The sequence below is a fragment of the Pezoporus flaviventris genome, unplaced genomic scaffold (genome assembly GCF_033815535.1).
Source record: "Pezoporus flaviventris isolate CSIRO_AGI_PZ_B2104156 unplaced genomic scaffold, CSIRO_AGI_Pfla_v1 ptg000007l, whole genome shotgun sequence".
Classification (NCBI taxonomy): domain Eukaryota; kingdom Metazoa; phylum Chordata; class Aves; order Psittaciformes; family Psittacidae; genus Pezoporus; species Pezoporus flaviventris.
The window spans coordinates 86,573,229-86,594,200 of NW_026892555.1; the positions used below are offsets into that span (position 1 = coordinate 86,573,229).

The 20,972-nt window shown below is 39.3% G+C and overlaps 1 long non-coding RNA gene across 1 annotated transcript in view; it reads left to right on the top strand.

The window, feature by feature from the left end:
- The first annotated feature begins 9,065 nt into the window (after positions 1-9,065).
- LOC133267253 (uncharacterized) overlaps positions 9,066-20,972 on the top strand; it is a 70,162-nt gene continuing 58,255 nt past the window's right edge. Inside the window, exon 1 of the long non-coding RNA XR_009742689.1 lies at positions 9,066-9,196. This is a non-coding gene — a long non-coding RNA (uncharacterized LOC133267253). The remainder of the gene's footprint in view (positions 9,197-20,972) is intronic.

Consider the following 20,972-nt stretch of genomic DNA (forward strand, 5'->3'; position numbering starts at 1 on the left):
ATATTCATATAAAACTAGTTATTTCAGCTTATTTTTTATCTGTGAATTTCCGTGCTGCCCTATTTTCTCACTCAGATGATAGGTTCTTTGTATGGGAACTGAGCTGATTGGTGCAAAACCAAGGACAGTTGAATGATAGTCATATGCACTGTCCAAATCTATTTTGAATCAAACCAGAGTTAGGATACAGACTCACTAGCTGTGTCCTACCTCATTCTTAAAGTATCAATTTTTTCAAAGTTCAATAAAAATAGCACTGATGAAACTAGAAGTACACTGATTTTCTATGGTGTTTCCAGCCTTGTACAATCACCGTGTTGAAGTAGAAAACACCTCTTTTTGTATAAAATATTATACCACACCAACTCAAAATTCATAGTCTGGGAGACCATTATGGAATGTGATATACACACTAAAGCTTCAGAAGGAGCATCAAAATAATACTAAGTTAAATCACATGACTGTTCCTAAGTCAATATTACAAGTGCAAAGCAGGGTAATACTATTTTCCTCAAGAACTGAATTAAAGATGGCTACTCAGGCCTTGGCTTCCAGAAATAATAGGACAACATATGGATAGCTTTAAAAGAGAAAATATATTGAAGCCAAACAAAGAAAATTTTCATATGTACCTGTTAGACATTTAAGGTCAAATATTGTGCATATAGTGGATTTCCAGGAATGTTTAGGTGTTTGAACCCCAAATTCAACGCGATTCATTCAAAGCCCATTCAGTGTCCTCACCTACATGCTATTTAACCTGGAGTCATATAAAATCCCTATGTTCCCAGGTTCTCATATGTGATATTTATTAAGTGGCTAAATAAATGAACCTGGGAGAGTTGATGCCTGAACCTTGTATTTCTCAAGGAAGATATTCCATCCCTTAGCTTGCATCTAAAATCCAGTTCAGAAAACACCCTGACTACAGATACGTTGGATTGAGCCATACAGGACACATGGCTGAGGATCTCTTCTCACTCTCTCTGCCCTTTTACTCATCAGCTAAAGAGTTTACCTCAGACGTGGCAGACAGTATTTATTTTGTTATTGCCTGTGTCTTTTGAATAGGTATTTCCTACCTTCCAAGATCATTTTAACTTTAGGCATAGTTGTCTTTCCAGAGTGAAGATATTCGACTGCCATTCTTTCCATACTTTTCACTGTACAGAGTAGGAAAATATTTGTTAGAATGGAAAGAATACATGAAAGGAAGCAAAGGAATATAAAAAACAGTGCGATAATATAGCTCAGAGGTTAGCTCTCTCACCTAAGTAGAGATGACTGAATCCCAGTCCCTGATCTCATGATTACTTAATATGAGATACTTAAAATTTCATTGATGTGGGCACTGAGGCTCTTCTCTTGTAGCTGAGTGCCTCGAGTGCTGGGCAATAAAGTATTGCTCCCTCTTTTGCCTAATGAATATTTAATTATTCTCAGTGAAAAAAAAAAAAAGCAGCTCCAACAAGACAAATTACGGGTCTTTTTTCTGTCCTCAAAATAACCACTGAGATATTGAATAAAACTGAGCTTCTGGCTATGCCCGTCTTTGAAAAGTGTGAGCCCAACCATGCGTTCAGGGTATTAACACCAAGAGAAAAGAAGTTTCATGTTATAACCTGAGATTAATCATTTAAATCCTTCTGAGAGCTTGGTTCTCAGTATTCTCACTAGTTTTTGTTGACTTTGTTGGCTTCCTGCTCAGAGTGCTCCAAGTCTTTGAGCTCTGCAATGTAGGCAACTAACTCAGGGCTGGTATGTGACATCTGAAAGTCAGGTACTAGAACATGCAATGAGGGGCTGCCTCTGTCTCTCAGGGATCTACCTTATTGTATCCACACTCCTCAAAAAAAACATAGAGGATATATAAGGGCCATATGCATTCAGAGTAGGCAGTGTTAATAAATGGGAAAAGAAAACCAAGAGGAAATAGAACCATACGGCAAATTACTTTGGTTAATTTTCTTGCTTCTGTCCCTTAGTGCCTGAAAATCCACAGGATCTTCTCAGTAAGATAGTCATCTTGTTGGGAGAGGTGTTTGCTAGTTTGCTGCCGCTCATGCAGCCACACTCCTGTTGCATTCCAGTCTTTCCAGCGCTGATTAGTTCTCTGTAGTCCCCAGCTGATGATCCTTTGAGACCTGCATCCAGTTTACGGGCATCCTGAATTGCTCTAAGCTAGTGTGGGTCTGTAGTACAACTAGAGTGCAAATCAGAGACCCTGATGCTCATCCTTTGCAACCACAAGAGATAGTGGCTGGCTCAGAAGGCTGGAGCCAACGTAAGTGGACTCACAGGAAGAGAGAGATCTTGGGATTACCTGTTCTTTTGGGATAGAGGGATTGCTGGGATTTTGAAATCAGACACTATCTTCTTAAAGGGAAGAACCATCTTGTGGGAAAAGACAGCAGGCTTGATTTTTTCTCAGGATAACTAAAAATGTCTGTACCTGAGCCTAAACTCTAATCTTCAAATTCTCAGGGGCTAAAATGCAGCTAAAAAGCATCTTGTCAGAAGAAGGCGCTTGGAGGACACCTACCATTTTTTAGTATTCTCAGATGTCAAATTGACACAGCTCTTTCGTAACTGGCTGAACTCCAGGTGTGATACTTTGTCAAGGAATATATCTTCTGGGAATGAACTGGTGTGGAAAAACTGCGAAGATCAAAGCGCTGACTTTGGCTGACGACATGAGCTAGGGTCCATGAACCATGAACTGCAAGCAGGGCAGACTCCTAGCCACCTAATCGTTCTGCAGTCGCTGTACTTAAATATGCTTTATCAAGTTTCAGACCCTAGTCTGTTGCCACACAATCCAATTTCCATAATTACTTTTCTGTTAAACTCTGTTTACCAGAGTCGACTTTTTTATTTCTGTTCAGATTACTCAGTACTGCTAGTGTGAAGGTTACCAAACACAGTCACTTGGAGGTGATTCCTGCAGGTTTGATCCCACAGAAAGATTAATTTATCCATTGTCTTAAAGCTTTGTTCACAAGTCATTGTTCTGAGAAAAAATTACGAATTTTGTAAATACAAAATCGCACCTCCTCCTGGTTATAATAAGTAGATAGTGATATTGTATCTTATACCTCAAAGCACGAGTTAAAATAGCTAAGCATACACAGTAAAGACTGTCTAGAAGAGAGAAGCATGACAGAAAAAAGCCCAGCATGATGGATATACCCAAACATGAGGACTGCCATGAAAGGTAAGGCATCTAATGTATGGAATTTGCAAAAAGCACAGCAGAAAAATTGCTGAGAAATCAAAAGAGCTTTAATGAAAGTTAACACAGATCTGTTTGAATTAACCACGAGCATTTAACTCCTACTGGCATAGCTGTTATGTCTAAACTTCAAAAAAAAATGTAGGTTCATAATAAGAACCTATCAGTGCTTCACTTCTAAAACTAGTTGTGTCACTGTAAGAAATTGGTGTGTCCAGTGTTTAAACCTACAAATATTTATATTTACCAGAACTTTCTGTACATTTAAAATCCAGTCTTATTAGCTAACCTATTTACTGCATACTTGTTGAGTACTCCCAAGAGAGATCTAAGTGCCTGTGACATTTAGGATGCAGTACTTATCCTCTCTGGCGTTAACTATGTGCAGACTTCTCTCAGCAATAGCACAGCCTACAAACCACAGAGTAATCCTTCCACTCCTCTCACAACTGGCAAGGCCTCAGCTGGACTACAGTGTCCAGCTCTAGGCGTTGCTCTTCAAGAAAGGAGTGAGCTACCCAAGATAGTCCGGAGAACGGCAGTGAAAATAGTTGCAAGCCAAAATAAACTCCCTTAAATGAGCCAAGACTGAAGGAACTGTTGTTGTGTACCCTAAAGGAGAAAAGAATTTTAGCGAGAAGGATATGTATTATTCTCCTAGTCCATGGAGACAAGAAGTAATGGCCTTAAATTACAGAAAGAAAGAATCAAGCTAGCTGTTGGGAAATCTTTGCTGAAGGTAGGGGTACTGACACTCTGGAGGTGGTTTGCCTCAGGAGCTGGTAGAGTCGCTCCCACTGAAGGCTTTAATACAGGTTAAACAAACAGTCTTATCAAAACCACAAAAATGTGGTAGTCGATGATGGCTGAAACTCAATGACCATGCAGCATGCTTCCTACTCTTTTATTCTGAGGGCTCTCTGTTGCTTTTATGATTCCAATTCCCTGTTCAAAGTTGTTGAAAGAGTTTGCTTCAAACTCTGTGAAATAATTTGTGTTTGGACAGAGGCCAACTGTGGGAGGTATCTAGGACAAAGTAACACATTTTTTTTGTAAAAGATATAAACAAGATAAAACGGCTGTGGACTCTAAAATGTAACATTTATTACTACCAATGCCTTTATTAGATGGGTAAAACTGCACCACAGAAATGTACAGAACACTAATATCATTGGATTTCCTACTTGGAAACGTATGATGTCACCTCCACGCATGATGAGCACCTCTGGTGTGCAGCAAAGCTGCTGGAGCAGCTTTTTGAAGTTGTAGCATGACAGGCTTTTGGCAACTTCTTGGAACAAAGCTGCTCTGATGGTTGTTTGATTAAGCAAATCTGCTGTGGTAAATGTCTGAAGCCAAGCTGTTTCTGCAGCTGTTTCAGCCAGAGCTAGTCCTGCAGTTTTTGAAGAAAGAAGGCATTTACAAAGAATGAAGGAGAGAGGTGGAAACAGAAAGAAGAAAGAAAGAAAAGGTTTTGAAACCTTTTAACTACATAAAGCATTAAAAACAGAAGTATGTTTATTTTCAACCATCTTTGTAAAACAAAACTATAATGCCATCTTGGGGTTTTGGTGATAGTGGTGATTATAATAAGCAAGATTCCTAGGGCTCTGTATATTTGTATAAAACATATTAAATGATAGGCTTTAAGAATGTCATTAAAGCTGCAAAGTCAAGTAATCCAAAGGCAGAAAATGCCAGAAGTCAGGCTGTATGCAAACTTTACTCATCTCCCTGTGCAAATGCCTTTAGTTACATACTGACATAGGGACTTTTTTCTTCAAGATCCAAGCCTCAGTCAGCACTCAGGAGTGACAGGTAGTTTTAAAATTATATCTGATATTTTGTTTTCTTGTCCTTGTTCAGTATGAGTCCCTCTGCCTTGTTTATTTCACAATATTAAAAATTTATCTGACAACAGAATGATTAATCTCCTCTTGATCTTTTCAGTGGTTCTTATCACTGTGTTCTCTGAGTACCTCACAAATATGAATATGTTTACTTCCATGATACACCTCTAGCAGTTAAAGTGATAAAGCTACTCCTGTTTTATTCCGAGAGAAGTGTAAAACTGTGTAATAGTTTGGGGTGCTTAGTTCAAGGTGCATGATCTTGAGACTTAATATAGCAATTTATTTATTCATTCAAGTTGTGATTCCTGCTGACTTCTCAAGTGTTTAACAGTTCTGTAAGCCAGATCATAGGAACTCAGGTGAGGCACTCAAAAAAAGAGGCACCACGTATGAAAAGCTTTTAGAGTAGACAACTTGCTAAGAATTACAGAGGGATTTTGAGAGAGAAGGTGTATAGTGCCGTTGTTAAATAAATCAAGCAGATAAATAATTGTACAATTAAGAAGTGTGTCCACCTAAACCCAAAGGGGCCAATATACAGTCTCCATGATTGTATAGCTTTATTTTTTCTATTTCCTAACTTATGATCTCTTGGTTTGGAGTCTAAAAATTGTTCCATCATAGTTTTCTATGTGTAGATAAGCTTCTCTTTTTTTGATCCAAACTAGAAAATAAATCTCCCACATGTTCCATCTGTCATGCCTAAATGTGCAGGTTTTATGAATGGATTAGGAAAATGTAGGTGCCCCACATAGTCTCCTGCCATTTAAACTAACAGATTAACTAGGAATAGTATTTTCTGTCCTCTATGTGTACTACAAAAAATTGATAGAACATTTTGATGGACAGTTTCTGGTGTATTTTCTGACAGTCACTGGATTGTTGAAGAAGATATGGGCTTGGGCTCCACTACAAGGTCCAGATTGAATGCACATCCACAGAACACAGATGCTTGAATTTATTCCTGAAAAGCATAACCAGTTCTGGCTCTAAGAGTCATTGCCTCAATCTTATTTTCTCCTTAATCTCAGTCCTCATTCCAGCTCCATTTCCAAGTCTCAGTACGTTTCAGTTCCTTCCACTAGTTCCTTTCCTTTCTAGCTTTTAATCTGTTCTGTCTTTCCTGGTGCCTTTTCCTTCTCCACCATAGATTTCTCTGTAGACTGATGTCCAGCATCAATCCCTTCCTGAGACAGACTGGATCCTTCAGTCTTCCTCACAGTTGCCAACACTTCAACAACTCATATTTTATTTTTTTTTTTTTTTTTATTTCCTGCTGGCTCTGAATCTTTTCACTTCCTTTTCCGTGTGCAGTTTACTGTCTCTGTCACTGTAACTATCCCAGCTCCCTCTTCTTGCACTGTCTTTACTTTCTGGCATCCTGGTTCCTGTCTGCTCCTCATCTCTGGGCAGATCAGCTTTTTGAAAGCTCTGCTTTTAAATAGTGCAGTTTCCTCCTTCTTGCTTCCTGTTTGGAGTAGGTGGGAGAAATAAAGCTTCTGCACTCCGTCTTGGACTGTAGCCCAGTATGACGTAGAGCTGTAGTTGCAAGGAAAATCCTGCTCAGCCTCATTCTGGAACATGTTCTATAATTACAGAATCTTTGAGAAATGCAACTGCTGACACCTGAGACTTCTGTACTGAGCATGTGTGAACTGATTTTGCTTTGCTTTTTTTTTTTTCCCAAAGGACTAGAACTTAGCCAAAATTCTGTTAAGAGGTGGAGGGAGGTACATTCTCAAAATACAGGCAAGCCGCTGACAACATTTCAGCCCATTCTACAAGTTGTGGTAGCCTTAAGACATCTCAGCAGAACTCTGTTGGTTTTTATGAAGAAAATGACGTATTTTCCCTTTGCCTTGATCTCAGAAATGGCTGAGTTATTTGTTTCCAAAAAAAACAAATGCAGCCTGAGGCAGATGCTCAGTGTGGAAAATTTCAGTGCAAATAATTAAACTTTGGCTAAGTTACAAATAACTGAAAACAGTCTTATAATGCAAAATGTTGGACAACCTTGCGAGGCATTGTGTGCATCCATGCCTGTCTATAATATGACATCCATTAAAATTTGAAGAAAAAAACTATCTTCATGGTCATTAGAGAAAAACTCATGGCTCCTCTGTCACTGCCATGTCAAGTTTCATACCAAAGCTGTTGTAGGAGGGTGAAATGAAGCTACTTTGAAAGCTATGTCTTTATTTAAAAGGACATTATTTTATTTATGGTGAAATCGCTGCAATTATTGCCATATGGATAACTCCAGCCATGCAGAGATCCTGAATCAGGTCTCACAAAATCAGGAAAGTGATTGAAAATTTGTGAGATTGAAAGAAACTCGGGTAAAACTGGTGATTTCTGCTACAGTTTCTAAACTTTAGAGGTGTTTTTGTACTATAATCAAGTCCTTTTCTGTAACTGTAAATGCAATTCACTTCACTTACATATGAAGTGAATATTTACTTACATCTATACTATGTTATGAAGTTAAACCAGAAGCAGAGACTTTAAGACGAATACCAAACGTATTGCCAGTGTCAAGACTTTGGATTCAGAGACCCATACCATTGCTGGTGCCTTTTCCACTGCATTTATTAGGATTTAAGAGTCTGGATACTGAGTGCTCAGCTGATGCACAGCCTCTGCTTGTCAAGGTACAGCAAGTCTCTTATGTATTTGAGCTCTTTTCCCATTGATTTATCAACTGGGTTTGAATTCTGTATTTTTCATACTACTTTAAAAAAATTAAGACAGTTACAGTGCATATTGTATACATTGACAAAGTACTAGCAATATCGAAAATGAAGGAAACGTGTTGAAGGCTCAGCACAGGGCAAACACAAAGTAGCACTTGAACTCTTCCTCTTTGGCAATCAAGCATGGTATAGTAATGGCATAAAATCTTTGGAGCATCTAAATACCAGGACAGGGTAAGGATTGTTTACTGCTGTAAAGGAAACTATAACAAGAATGAGCAGATTTAAAATAAATTAGAGACTACTACATGTAAATATTACGGCAACATTTCCCTGATGATGAGATTCATGAAGATGCCTAGGAAACCAGTAGACATTCCGCTTCTTCAAACTTTTAAATTGAACAAAGCAATACACAAGGCAGTTGCCGAGAGATTACTGAAATTATTTGCTCTGATCCTTAATTAATAAAATTTTATTATTGAAATCCACAAAATGTATTCTTTCTCTTCCTTTACAGTGCTTAGTTAAGGTACATGTCTTTGCCTTGACACATTGTGATTGATATGAGGTTAACTAGGTAGAGAAATCCACTAATGGAATGGGGTTACAAAAGTAACAAAACCAACTAATTCTGAGAATCACTACATTTACTCCCAAATATTTTAATCATAGTACCATGTATTTCATCATCTACAGCTGGACAGAAGGTGACAGCTCCTCAGATGAGATACATTTCATTTAACTTTGGCTGGCTGAAACAGACAGCCACACCTGAGCTAGTCTTCCTAAGTTCCCTTTACTGTCAAGGGAAAGAAGTAAGCATCTTGTGGAGCACAGTCTATTTCATCTAATGTAGATGTCTGAAGTAAGGTAAAAGAATGACACTTGAGTTGAATATTTCTTGGTGTGGCCTGTAATGGGTTTCTAGGACAGTAGCTAAGGTGGGATGACAAAGGCTTGCTCATTTTTGTCTAGGGTGGACATCACAACCGGTTTCTTTGTCACATGTAAGCCAAACTGCTGAAAAGGTCTATGATGAGTGGAACTACACTAAACAGGCATTTTGGTGACTCTGTAAAATACAGTTGTTCAGCTCCTGAATGGGATGGGAAAGGCAGGCTCCTGACATTCTAATTTGAAATATGTTTCTTGTGACAACGCAAAGTGACAATGACTATTTTTAAACCCCTCGGGTGTTCAGGCCTTGTTGCAGCTGTATCCTACTGGTGACTTAATTAGGGCCTTGCCAGCTCTTCTCAGTGGTCCACCCCAGCCTGCTTTCAGCATGCCGGATAAGGGGGTACCGGCCCTGTGTTTTGTTTGTCGTCTGGTCCACTGCTTTCTTTTGTACATGAAGAGAAGTATTCCAGCTGTCCTTATACCAGCTTGCACCATACTCTCCAGTTAGGCGGAGGGTAATTTTTTATGCTATAGCTAAGGGCCTTTATTGATGGCAGCTGCTGGAAAGCATGGTCTTGCTTTGCCCTTCTCTCCCCCAGCTGTTGTTACCAGATCTAAGTTGTGCAGCTTCAGTGTGACCTGATGTGGCTGCCTGACCCAGTGAGGAACTGTGTCTTTTTTTTTCCTTTTCAGAGTTATTATTCCACAGGATCATCCAGTTGAACTGGCTCACCTTGCAGGTACACTGTTGTTAGGTACAATATGCAGGGAGCAGGGATAGTATCTAGCCATAGGCTAACTGGGGTACAGGACTTCTTCCACCCCTTCAGCTGCATTGCTGCATCATCTTAGCTGCAATATAAAATGAGAATAACTTAACTATGGACTGTTCATCAAGTCAGTTATTACTCTGTGTGAACAAGAGTATTTTCAGTGTATATATAATTTTCATTGGTATCAGTTGGTTTTGCTGCTCTATAAATGAGCTTATATTGTTAAGGAAAGCCTTGAAAACCGCATGATATTTGATGTTAGAACATTCCGTTCAATATGTTTTAAAACATCTCGAGATGCTGAAGCAATGGGTGTGATTTATAGCTTTGCTATCAGGTTATGTGGTGCCTTAACAGTGTCAGAGTGTGCAAAGTTTGTTTTTTGGTTTGGGGTGTATTTTTGTCACATAAGAGTGAAAAAACACAAAATGGTGGATATCACATGAGTTGCAGCACTGTCCTTGCTGGTCTAGGCTAGTTCCAAGCAGTAAGCAAATTCAGAGTGACTACTAGGACATTCTTTGCTGTTCCAGCTACATGTTGCTTGTCAACTTCCTGCTCTAAAATAGCTAGGAATGTTGCTATCAGCATCTAAACATTTATTGCTTCCTTCCCCAGCAGCAAGTGCAATCCACTGACAGGCCTCAAAGTATGGAACCCGCCCCAGAAACTTACAGCGCCTCAGTAGGTGAACGGCTCTTAATGATTCCACTTCAACACAGACTCTTTTGGTTACAGAAAACATGCTAATGTAGTTTACTATTATTTTTCACAACAGGAGTTCCCTTCAGGGAAAGGCTGATGTTTATTGTAATACTTGGATTTCATGAGATGTCTTCAGAAAAGTGAATCATTAGGGATGGGAAAGATGTTAAAATCTCTATAGAGGAAGCAATTTGACCATGACTGGCAATTACCTGAAAGAATATCTTTTATTGGGATTCCTACTCCATGTAGGATTTTCGAATCTTTTAAAATGATTTCCAGTTTTCCTTCTGGCAGCAATCTCCAAAAATCAGAGAACTTCAGACATCTCAGCGTTAAGTAGTCAAAATCACTACTTGCTTTTAAAAGGTTTGGCCTTATGGTAATACCACACATATAAGTGGAAAAGAAATGCTGTATTCTGCTGCCACATCTTTGTCACGATGCCAGAACAGCCAGCCACAAATTGATTCCACCAGCACTGAAGGAAGTATTATTTATGAAAAAGGAAATTATGTCCAAAGTTTGTGAAAGAGCCTTAACTCAGGATTTCCTGTGCTTTTAGTTTTTGTGTTATTTAGGAATGAGAGTCAGCAACCTTAACACCATCTTAATACAATTTTGTGTGTGTGCTCTGGAATTTCCCTTGGTTTTTTGGAATGTAAGTGAAATGAAAGCATGAATGCAGATGAAATACAATTGAAAAAAAACACTTTTATGTAAGTAAATAGTCAATTGTAAATGTTTACATTTTTACTCATGGAAGAGAGATTAATAATACCAAATATGTCAAATACATCCTTCCCTACCTGGATGGAATTCAACCTCTTTCTGGCATCATCTATGAAGGGAAAAGAGCAGGGAATTTCCTTTAAGAAACCTCCTTGGTCTAGTCCACCACCAGTTTCTATAGAGACAGTATTCTCAAAAATCATCCTCATTTATAGCTATAAATAACTCCCACAGTTCAGTGCAAAAGTGAAGCTTAGCCATAGAATTTATTGGGATTAAGTTGGACATTATTTTGGTGAAATGGAAATCCAAGGTAGGTCAAATGTTTGTGTGCAGTTCTCAGTGAGAATTTGTATAGCAACTGGGGATGGAAAAGTCATGCAGAAGCAGCCGGTTAGTGACACCATTTCATTCTGTGAAGGTTGTACCTATTGCTCACATCACAGGGAAGAACATTACTGCACTATGAATGAGGAGTTACATGCTGGACAAAGCACATGAATAGGAGGACTAGTACGACCTTAACTTCTCTTCCCTGGCTGGTAATACAGACCCTGCATAGACCAAGAGTCATGCACTTCTTGGTTGGTGTTTTTATGGCTTCTGAGTGCTGCAAAGCCATTGGGGTATTTTTCTTTATAATGGCCATATGAGAAAAGAATTGCAGTCTCTATCTTACTGATGGAGAAACAAGTCCCAGAGCAATAAAGAGCTTGATTTTTAACGCACTTTGACTCTTTGTTTAGAACCTTAAAACTGCTTAGATACATAAAGATGTAGGAAGGGCTGCAGGACTGCTTCCCAGTGAGTCAGCTGTGTCAAAGTGTAATCTCTGAGTGAAGCATCCCCCTCTCCCCACTCTGTGCCTTGGTTTCCATGGGAAGGAAAGCTGTACACACAAGGCATAGAGCCCTGGAATGCAACTACTCTACAGTCTAGACACGGCTATAGGCACCTACACAGGGATTTTGAATGCACCAGGTGCCTGATTTCTATTGTTCTCTATGGCAAACAGGCACGTAAGTGTCTCTGGAAATCCTACTGACTACTTACTGCATTCTTGAGCAGTCACTTAGAGGCAGAATTGTTAAAGATCACAGAAGTAGCCTGTGGCTACCATGCTAACCACTGGGATATTCTTTCTTCTATGCCCATAAAGATTCATTAGAATGAGCTAAATTGATCCAAGTTCCCAGCAGGACTAGGCTCTTTTCCTGATGGGGCAGAAAAGAGATGTGAAACCTCTGTCAGATGTCAGGAGCGGCTGGGGCTTCAAGCCAGGCTTAGGTACCAGGGAATATTTCCACAACAAGGAATTTGGTATTTTTATAAACCTGGCTCTGTTGTACTATGCTGTCCTGTAAATCTTCACACTGGTGCTAAATACTTGTTGGTTTCTCCACAACAAAATTTTTTAAATTGCTTTGCATATCTACAGAAAAATACTTTCATCGATAAATGCATTAGTGTAAATGAAAAGTTACGGAGGAAATGCAGATACTTAATTGAGGCAATATTAAATTCAATACATATTCTTTATAGTAGACATCAATATATGTGGTTAAGTCTGCAGTTTTTAAGTTTTAAATGTATTAAACTAAAACTAGTTGTGAACAACAGAGAAAGACTTTTTTTAGATGCGTCTATTTTTTGTAGATTAAAAAAAATCAGTGGATCTATATTTCAAAATGAATATAATGACCTCTTTTGCCTAGAGTAGCATGGAGTGTTAACAACTCTTGATTTGCTAGAGATTGGAAGTCTTTACTAGATTTCTCTTCCAGCTTCCCAAATGCACAGCGCATCCAAGAAGGTTAAGATACAAAGCTGATATTTGAAATAGTTGTACTACCCTATTAGCAATTTTTTACCAGGACACAGGCAAGAGTGTCTATGTGGTAAACAACACTGTAGCATAGAGAAACCCAAAATACAGTTAAATTAGCTAATTTGAATATGCCAATAATTTTGGTCATAGCAACATGGGTCAATTCATACTGCTTCTTAGCAGGGAAATATAGCCTTCAGGAGCTCCATGCCACTACAGTTTGTTTGCTTCTGGCCTTCAATGTATATTTGTTAATGCTAGCTTGATAACTGCAAAGTGCAGTTGAGAAAATTTGCAGTGCTGGCATCCAAAGGCAGCTGATGTGTCTCCAATTTTCATACCATGTTTTGTATCCTCAAAAGTTTCCTTTGCTTTGCATAAATTATGTTTTCATAGGGCATGTACGTTCATATGTTCCCTGCAGTATGGTGTAGCTGTCTTGAATGCTGCTTCATTTAGACAGTCATAGTCTTCAGCAACCAAAATAGCTATGACAGGAATGGTCATTTTCATTACTAAATTGGAAACAATATTATTGTACAGTGTGCTGGGGCTGGCTTAGCTGCCTACCAGGGTTTAATCCAAACCACAAAATTGTATGCAAATGTTGCAGTAGCCACGCTATGAAAAGCAAAATATCTGGATTAGTGTCTTTAGCAACCAGTTATGTGAGTGGTAGACACCTTGTTTCCTGAAGATTCATAAATCATAGAATACCAGGTTGTAAGGGACCTCAAGGGTCATCTGGTCCAACCTTTCTTGACAAAAGCATGGTCTAAACAAGATGTCCCAGCATGCTGCCCAGCTGAATCTTAAAAGTGTCCAATGTTGGGGAATCCACCACTTCCCTGAGAAGACTATTCCAATCCAACTAATGACAGATCACCACTTGGAAAAAGAGTGGGGCCAGTCATCCAGTTCCCCAACCACTGCACAGACAAGATCATAATGCATCAGTTTCTTTAGGATGTGGCTGTGGGAAACTGTATGAAAGCCTTAGAGAAATCCATGTAGACAATAGCCACCACTCACCCCACATCCACTAGGAAGGTTATTTTGTCATAGAAGACCATCAGATTTGTCAACCATGATTTGCCCCTGGTGAATCCATGTTGGCTGTTACCAGTTGTGTGCTTCATCTGACCTGTGACAGCCTCCAGGAGGATTTGCTCCATAACCTTCCCAGGACTAAAGCAAGACTGATGAGCCTATAATTTCATTGGCTCTTCCTTTGAACAAGTATTGTAGATGGGGATGACTTTTGCTTTCTTCCAGTCTTCTAGGGCACCCCCTGATTTACACAACTTCTCAAAGATTAGGGTGAGCGGCCTCCCAACAGCTCCATCCATCTCTCTTAACACCCTCAGGGCACATCAATCTGTAGGGGTCAAGCTCCTGTAACAGTTCACATACCAGCTCTTCTTCACTGATGATGATGGGGGTGTGTGCATCAACTTGGATTTTCGTTCCCAAGGCCTAAGGCCCAATAGTGCTGGTAAAAGCAGAGGTGAAGGAAGTGTTGAGAACCTCTGCCTTTTCAGCATTGTTGGTGACTAATTCCCTTCTCCTGCTTAACACAGGACAGTATTTTCCTTCTGTTTCTGCTTGTTATTTATGTACCTGAAGAACTTTTCTTGTAGTTTTTGACAACTCTGGCCAATTTGAATTCAGGCTGAGCTTTTGCTTTTCTAACTGCAATTCTGTGCACCCTGGCATTGCCCTTGTAGTTCTCATTGGTTACTCACCTAATTTTCCATGTCTGGTACTTTTCGTTTCTGGTTTTGAGCAGACTGAGGAGCTTGCAGTTACGCCAAAGGGGTCTCTTGCTCCACCTGCTTCCCTTACCTTTAAAGGGGATGAACCGTTTTGGTGCTTCCAGGTGAGAGTTCCTGAAAAAGTCCCAGCACTCAGCAGCTCCTTTATCCTCTGTGGAAGCTTCCTATGGAGTCCCTCCCAACTGAGCTCTGAGCAAGCTGAAGTTTGCTCTTCTAAAATCTAAGACCTTTGTCTTAGTACTAACCTTCAGTGTGCTCAGCAGGATCCCAAGCTCCACAGTATTGTTATCACTGCAGCCAAGGCTATCACTAACTGAGACATTACAAAGCAAGTTTCTTGGTTTGTGAGTAGCAAGTCCAGGGTGTCTCATCTATGACTGGCACATCTAACATTTGCATGAGGAAGCAGTCCTGTACACGTTCCAGGAAATTGGATGCATGTCATGTGAGCTGCTGTATTGTTCTTCCAACGAATGTCTGGATAGTCGAAGTCGGCATAAGAACCAGGTTCTCTTGACCCAAAGCTTGCTAGTGACCCAAATATTGGCTTTTTTGCATATTGTCTTTGTTTGAATGTCGGTAGCAGATACTTACTCTCAGATATCCCTTGAAGATGACCCCTCTGATCCAGAGGCACTCGATAGAACTTCCAGAATTGCTGTAATTGACTCTATAGATTCAACATAGAGCGCAACTCCTCCTCTGCCCTGATTGTCTTTATGAAACAGCCCATAGCCATCCATCAAGGTCATCCAGTCATGTGAGTTGTCCTACCATTTCAGTTATTCCTGTGATATCATAACTTTTTGACTGGTTGCGAAGCTCCACTTCCTCCTTCTTGCTCCCTGGGCTGCATGCATTTGTGCATCATGGTTGGATTTTCCAGTGACTAAGAAGGTGTGACCTCTACTTACCTATGCGTGAAGCAATCCCGTCTCTCTCCAATATGTGGATTCTGGATGGGAATATGGTAAAGCTGAACACATCTTCTGTACTTTTACTTATCAAGTGCTTTTTCAGTTTGCTTGATTTCCTGAAAATAAGGTCTTAATTTCTGTGAGATCACTTTTCTGATGTGTTTGGTTGAAATTAATCAACAAACTCAAGATGGACATGGAAAGGAAGAGATGGACACACATGCATACACACATGTGGGACCTGTGAACCTCTTTCCTTAAGAAACCAGGCTAAAAATACTAATGAACTGATAGCACTACTTAAAGTCCAGTTTGTTCATGACAGCAAAGGACTGCCATCACTACTTTATAAAAGTCAAAGCCAAGCATTAACTAACTAGCATAATCTATGAGTGTACTGAAATATACTGGAAGTATTTATGGAAATACTGGAATATACTGGAAATATTTAGTTTTCCTGTAGAAGAATCTTTATCATTTTCAGCTGTTGTCAGAATTTTAAATATTAGCTAAAACTCTGTGGCTTTTTTAAATTATGCTTTTACAATTGTGATTACTGTACATATATAACTGCGGGAGGTCTTTCACCCTCATTTGTTCTTTTCTTTCCATTTCTAAGAAATGTCTTTCCATCATAGTATTAGTATTGCCTATCATTCACAATAGGATCATTTCCAGAATTGGAACAGACACATCTCCAGTGTAATAACTCTCACGGAACAAAGTCCAGATCTAACTGCCTGCTGGAGTCTTGATCCTGAGTAACAAATGGCAGCTGTACTGACTTCCAGCTCTGACCAGAACAGCAGCACTTCTGTTGCTATCCCTATTCACAGGAGCAGCAAGGCAGGATGTGGGGTCGTGCCAGTTTCCTTGCCTTAAATAGGGCTCACGTTTGGCATGCGTTATAACACTGACTGCCAGTGGGGTCAGTGAATGCATCTTTGGTGCTGTGGTTTGTGGCAGGTGAGCGATGTGGATAGGTAAGAAAGAGAGATGACACTGGCTGTCTCCTTGGTCTAGCTAAATGCACCAGATTGCCCTCTCTGTGGAACCCCCAAAAAGGTGGTAGTGGTATGATTTTTCACTTCCTGAATTTCCAATATTGTATCTTTTATCTAGACAAAATCTCTTTTCTGTGCGTCTTCTGTGGCCTGCTCTTTTATCAGCTGCAAAAGTCTCATGTTGAAACAGAAAGTCCTAGAACAGCTAAGTCAAATTAACAAAAGATACAATGTCAGTGAACGAAATTAAACCTGGCAATTATCCTCATGTGTGGATAATCTGTGGCACAGGTAGACTAACCTTAAAATAAAATTCGCCATCAACTGGAGTCAGTCTAGCAGCTCACTGCTGTTACCTGCTGCTGTTAACACACACTCACCACTCCCTTGTGCAAGTCCTGGCACTTGTAAGACATGTACTGAACTAATTCCACTCAGTAAGTCAGGAAAAATACCAGAGAAGCAAATTATTTTTCTCTAAGGCCAGTGAGCTGAACCACCCCAACACAAGGACATGACAGGATGAACAGAAACAGGGGCATGGGAAGGGAAGGAGCAGGACTGCCAATTTTCATAGCAGTGAAACGTTAAATTTTCTCAGTCATATTATTGGACTAGCTGTTTTAAAGCATCATGAAAGAGGGAGATTTGATCAGAGCAAAGGCTGATCAACCAACTGGTAGCTCTGTGAACAGCAGACACAAATGAGGTTTTCTTTGGATTTGTATTGAAAGATTGATCTTGCGTGGGTGTTCTGTCTAGTCTACCGAGGTCTGAGCTCACACCTTTTCTGACAGGGGGATTTAAAGAGTGTCTGTCACAAGGTTCTATCTTTTATACTTGGTTAAATCTTTTTATAAACTTTGTAGGAATTTAATATCTATCAAACATCCATCCCTTGCAAAAGTTAATGAAATTGGCCAACTGGATCTAAGTTATTATACGAAGAAGCACTTCTACAGACTGAGACAGAAAGTACAATATCTTAGAATTTCTTTTCTTAGTAAAAGAAGGAAAGTATCATATTATTAACTTTTTTAACAATTGAAATAAAAAAAAAAATCACAAAAATGTCAACATTGAAAAAGTTATTACCATTTTATAAATAATTATTCAAAATGTGTTGCAAATCTAATAAAACTAGAATCCAACATGTATTTTAGGTCTTTATGGATCCTAGAGCCTCTTAGACAGTGTTGGTATGTACTTTATCCATATATAAAGTGCAAGGAACAGAAATATTCATAATATGCATACCTTTCCAGGAAGGCAACTTAATAAAGACAACCCAAGACTAGAGAGACAATTGCACCATGGACCTGTCATCATACAGGTTGTAATTCTAATTTACAGCAGCAATAGCACAGCCTGCATGACACTTACTTGAGTCAATAACATCCTATTATTTCTAAGAGCCGCAGAGTGAACTTTTATCAATCTCCCAATACTAAATGTATCAAGATGTGACAATCACTCTTTTCCTTATGGATTAAATAACAATTTGAGAAGTCATATTTGGATCTACTGAGCAATATGCCTGCTGCCAGGCATTGACAGCAAACCACAGTAGTTAATTTGACTCTGTGGAACATTTGAAAGCAGGCAAGCTTGAAGCATGAGCCTTAAGCATGTTTGAGGTTTTACTTACATATTTCAGCAAATCAATCATATATATCTATTAATATTTTCAGTTATTTTTATTTAAAAGTACCTTCATACATGTTAAAACACAACAGAAAGGAATGCTTAGAGATCCTGTTGCTAATGAAGTGCCCTCAATTGAAATTCCTCTCACAAATATCCTTACACAGAGGAAATATTTTTCCCCTCATAAACTTCACTCCCATTAGAGAAAATTTTATATGTTGACTATAAAATAGAAGGAAATTCTCTAAGCCTCACAAGCCTTTCCTGATTAAGATAAACAATTTAATTACCTACCTGGATCGTTAGCGTGCTTCAGTAGGCTGAGTGACAGATCTCACTCCTAACACACTATTCTGCTTGTCTACCTGGCCTAGATCATGTACAATGCTTCAAATTCATTAAAAACAAAAGCCCAGTCATTTACGTGCAAATTATCCTTGCCCATAAAGTAGGAAATAAACTCTGAGTTTGTCCCATTTATATGCCCTCAGTGTTGGAATTTTTTAGAGATCCTTCTTGCTTTGATGTTTTGTTGAGGACCTCAAACAGCAATCATAAAGGTGATATCAGCTCTGGCCTTTGGATTTTCCTAAAGTAGGACACTATCAGGGGTTAGCTGCATGTACCACCCAAGGTTAGAAGGGATGCAGGTGAGAGCAACAAGCATCCCCACTTTGCAGAAACTGCTAAAAGGTAAGAACAGAGAATCTGGTAAAAAAAAATAAATACGGTCTATAGTCATAGGTCTTTATGGCAAAAGAGGTGGACATATGGAAGCCAATGTAGGCATGACTTTTGCTCACGTTGACAAAGGTTTCCCTGGTACCTAATTGTGTCCTTGTGTCCTAATTAATTTGTCTTTCTCCACAAGCCCTGCAGTGGCCAAGCTTCACATTTCTCCCTGTTCACAAGAAAAATGGCAGCTTTGATTGAAGCTGCACTAGGCCTCTCCTGGTGATTCGTGTGCACATAACAAAGTCAGCAGACGGGAATGGATTTGCATGTCTCAGCCAATTTCCTACAAAACCCCATGTAGAGTTAGTAACTTCGAGAAGAGACACTGAGCAGAGAGCTGGGGGCAGTAATTTCTTAACCTGCAAAAGCAAAAGCTAGTTTTGCCAGAGCTTGTCTGACCATGCCCTAACTCCCCCTTTTGAAGTGCACAACTAGCCTCAGAAGAGCCAGTGCTGCCCATTAAAAAGTCTTTAAAGATACCTTTAAAAACTGTTGGGTTGACTATATGATCATGTATGTGTGTGAGAAAATAGATGATCTCATCTCTAAAATTTGAAGGGTATCCTAACTGTGGGTAGTTTTCTATATCAGGAACAAATGTTAATTTGGCAAAAAAATAGTCTATAAACTGCTAAGAAAGCTGAAAATGGGAGCTAGGTACTTTACATTATAGATCACCAACTGAAACCCACCATAAATCAGTAACAGGTGCCCTTAAGAGCTCCAGTTGATCTGATGATGTTCTATATCCCAATATGAAATAATCTAGGGGTTTCAATCCTAGTTTCAATCTAGGAAATAATCTAGGAGTTTCCCAATATGAATTATTTCCCAATATGAAATAATCTAGGAGTTTCAATCCTACAGGTCCTAGTAAGCAGATGTTACCAACACCAGCTCCTTCCCTTCAGCCGCAAGTAAACAAAAAATAGCAGCTGCTATTGTATCAGGGAAGGATAAAACAGTACTTCTCATCTGCACATTTTCTGTTGTTCCTTGTGGAGGCCTGTTCATGGGATCAGATGAAAAGATGTCATTGGTACTGCACAGAAAGTTCTTGTTCTGGATAATTCAATTTCTCATGTTGCTAATCCAGTGCCTTTCATAAGCATTAAATTAAGTTTCAATTAAGCATGTCTGAAGTCTTTTGACTGTTTATCTTTTTGGTTTCTACTCTGTTAAACCACTCCATCTATGAGAAATGTATAGAAAGAAAAGAAATCAGTGTGCAAAAGCGAACAGGGAGCTCTGTCTTTTGAATTACTGGATAACTCTTTTGTGGTAGTGTAAAGAAGGTTTTGATTACACCTGTTATTGTTGGGTTTGTGGGTTTTGTGTTTGTTTTTTTTTTAATAGAATGTATTTGGTGGTTTTTTTCAGCTTCTTTGCACTAAAAATAGGCATCTGTTTTCAAAATCTCTCAAAAAGTAGTGGTGTTCTGTGCGTAAATGTTAATCAGCTTACACAGTGTATCAACCTCCTGTCCCTTTAATGAGATTAAGCTCCTCTTGCTGAGTGTGAGATTTCCTGAGGTGTTCTGTTCTTCTTGCCATTTCTATCAGAGGAAGACCCCACCCTTCCTGCGCCAGTATATTACACACACATTATAAAGATAATCCCTGCCCTGACAAAAAAAAATCTCTTTATGCACCCTTCTACATTGAAAGCTGAGTTTCACAGCACATCTTTCACCAAAGCAGTGACTACCACTGGCCAAAATGGGGAAATGCCCCTGCTGGCCATTCACTCATCCTCTTTTGGGAGCATCGCTGACACACAAATGCTTGTAAACTAAGATGCTAAAGTCATACAATGTGAGTATCCTTACCTAGTTCAGCACAGAAAAGGTTATAGCTGATGCACATTGTGTTTCTTTGGGCCACAGGAGCCATCTTGAGCAGCCCCAGTTGCCTTCTAAGTTATGCCTTTATAACTGTTTCTGGAGCTGCAAGGTGATCTAGATTTGAAATTTATTCCAGTTAAACATAGCATTTCTTCTTCTCCAATGTTTTTGTTTGTTTTTTTTTGCCAGGTGGCATCAGGTACCCCACCACAAGTGAGCGTGCAGTGCAAGGTAGTGCATGGTAGCAGGGACAAGCAGAATGTCTGTCCTCAGACTTCTGTCCACTGTGTCTTTAGCTAAAACTGGCGATTAGAAGTGACAATTTTTTGTCA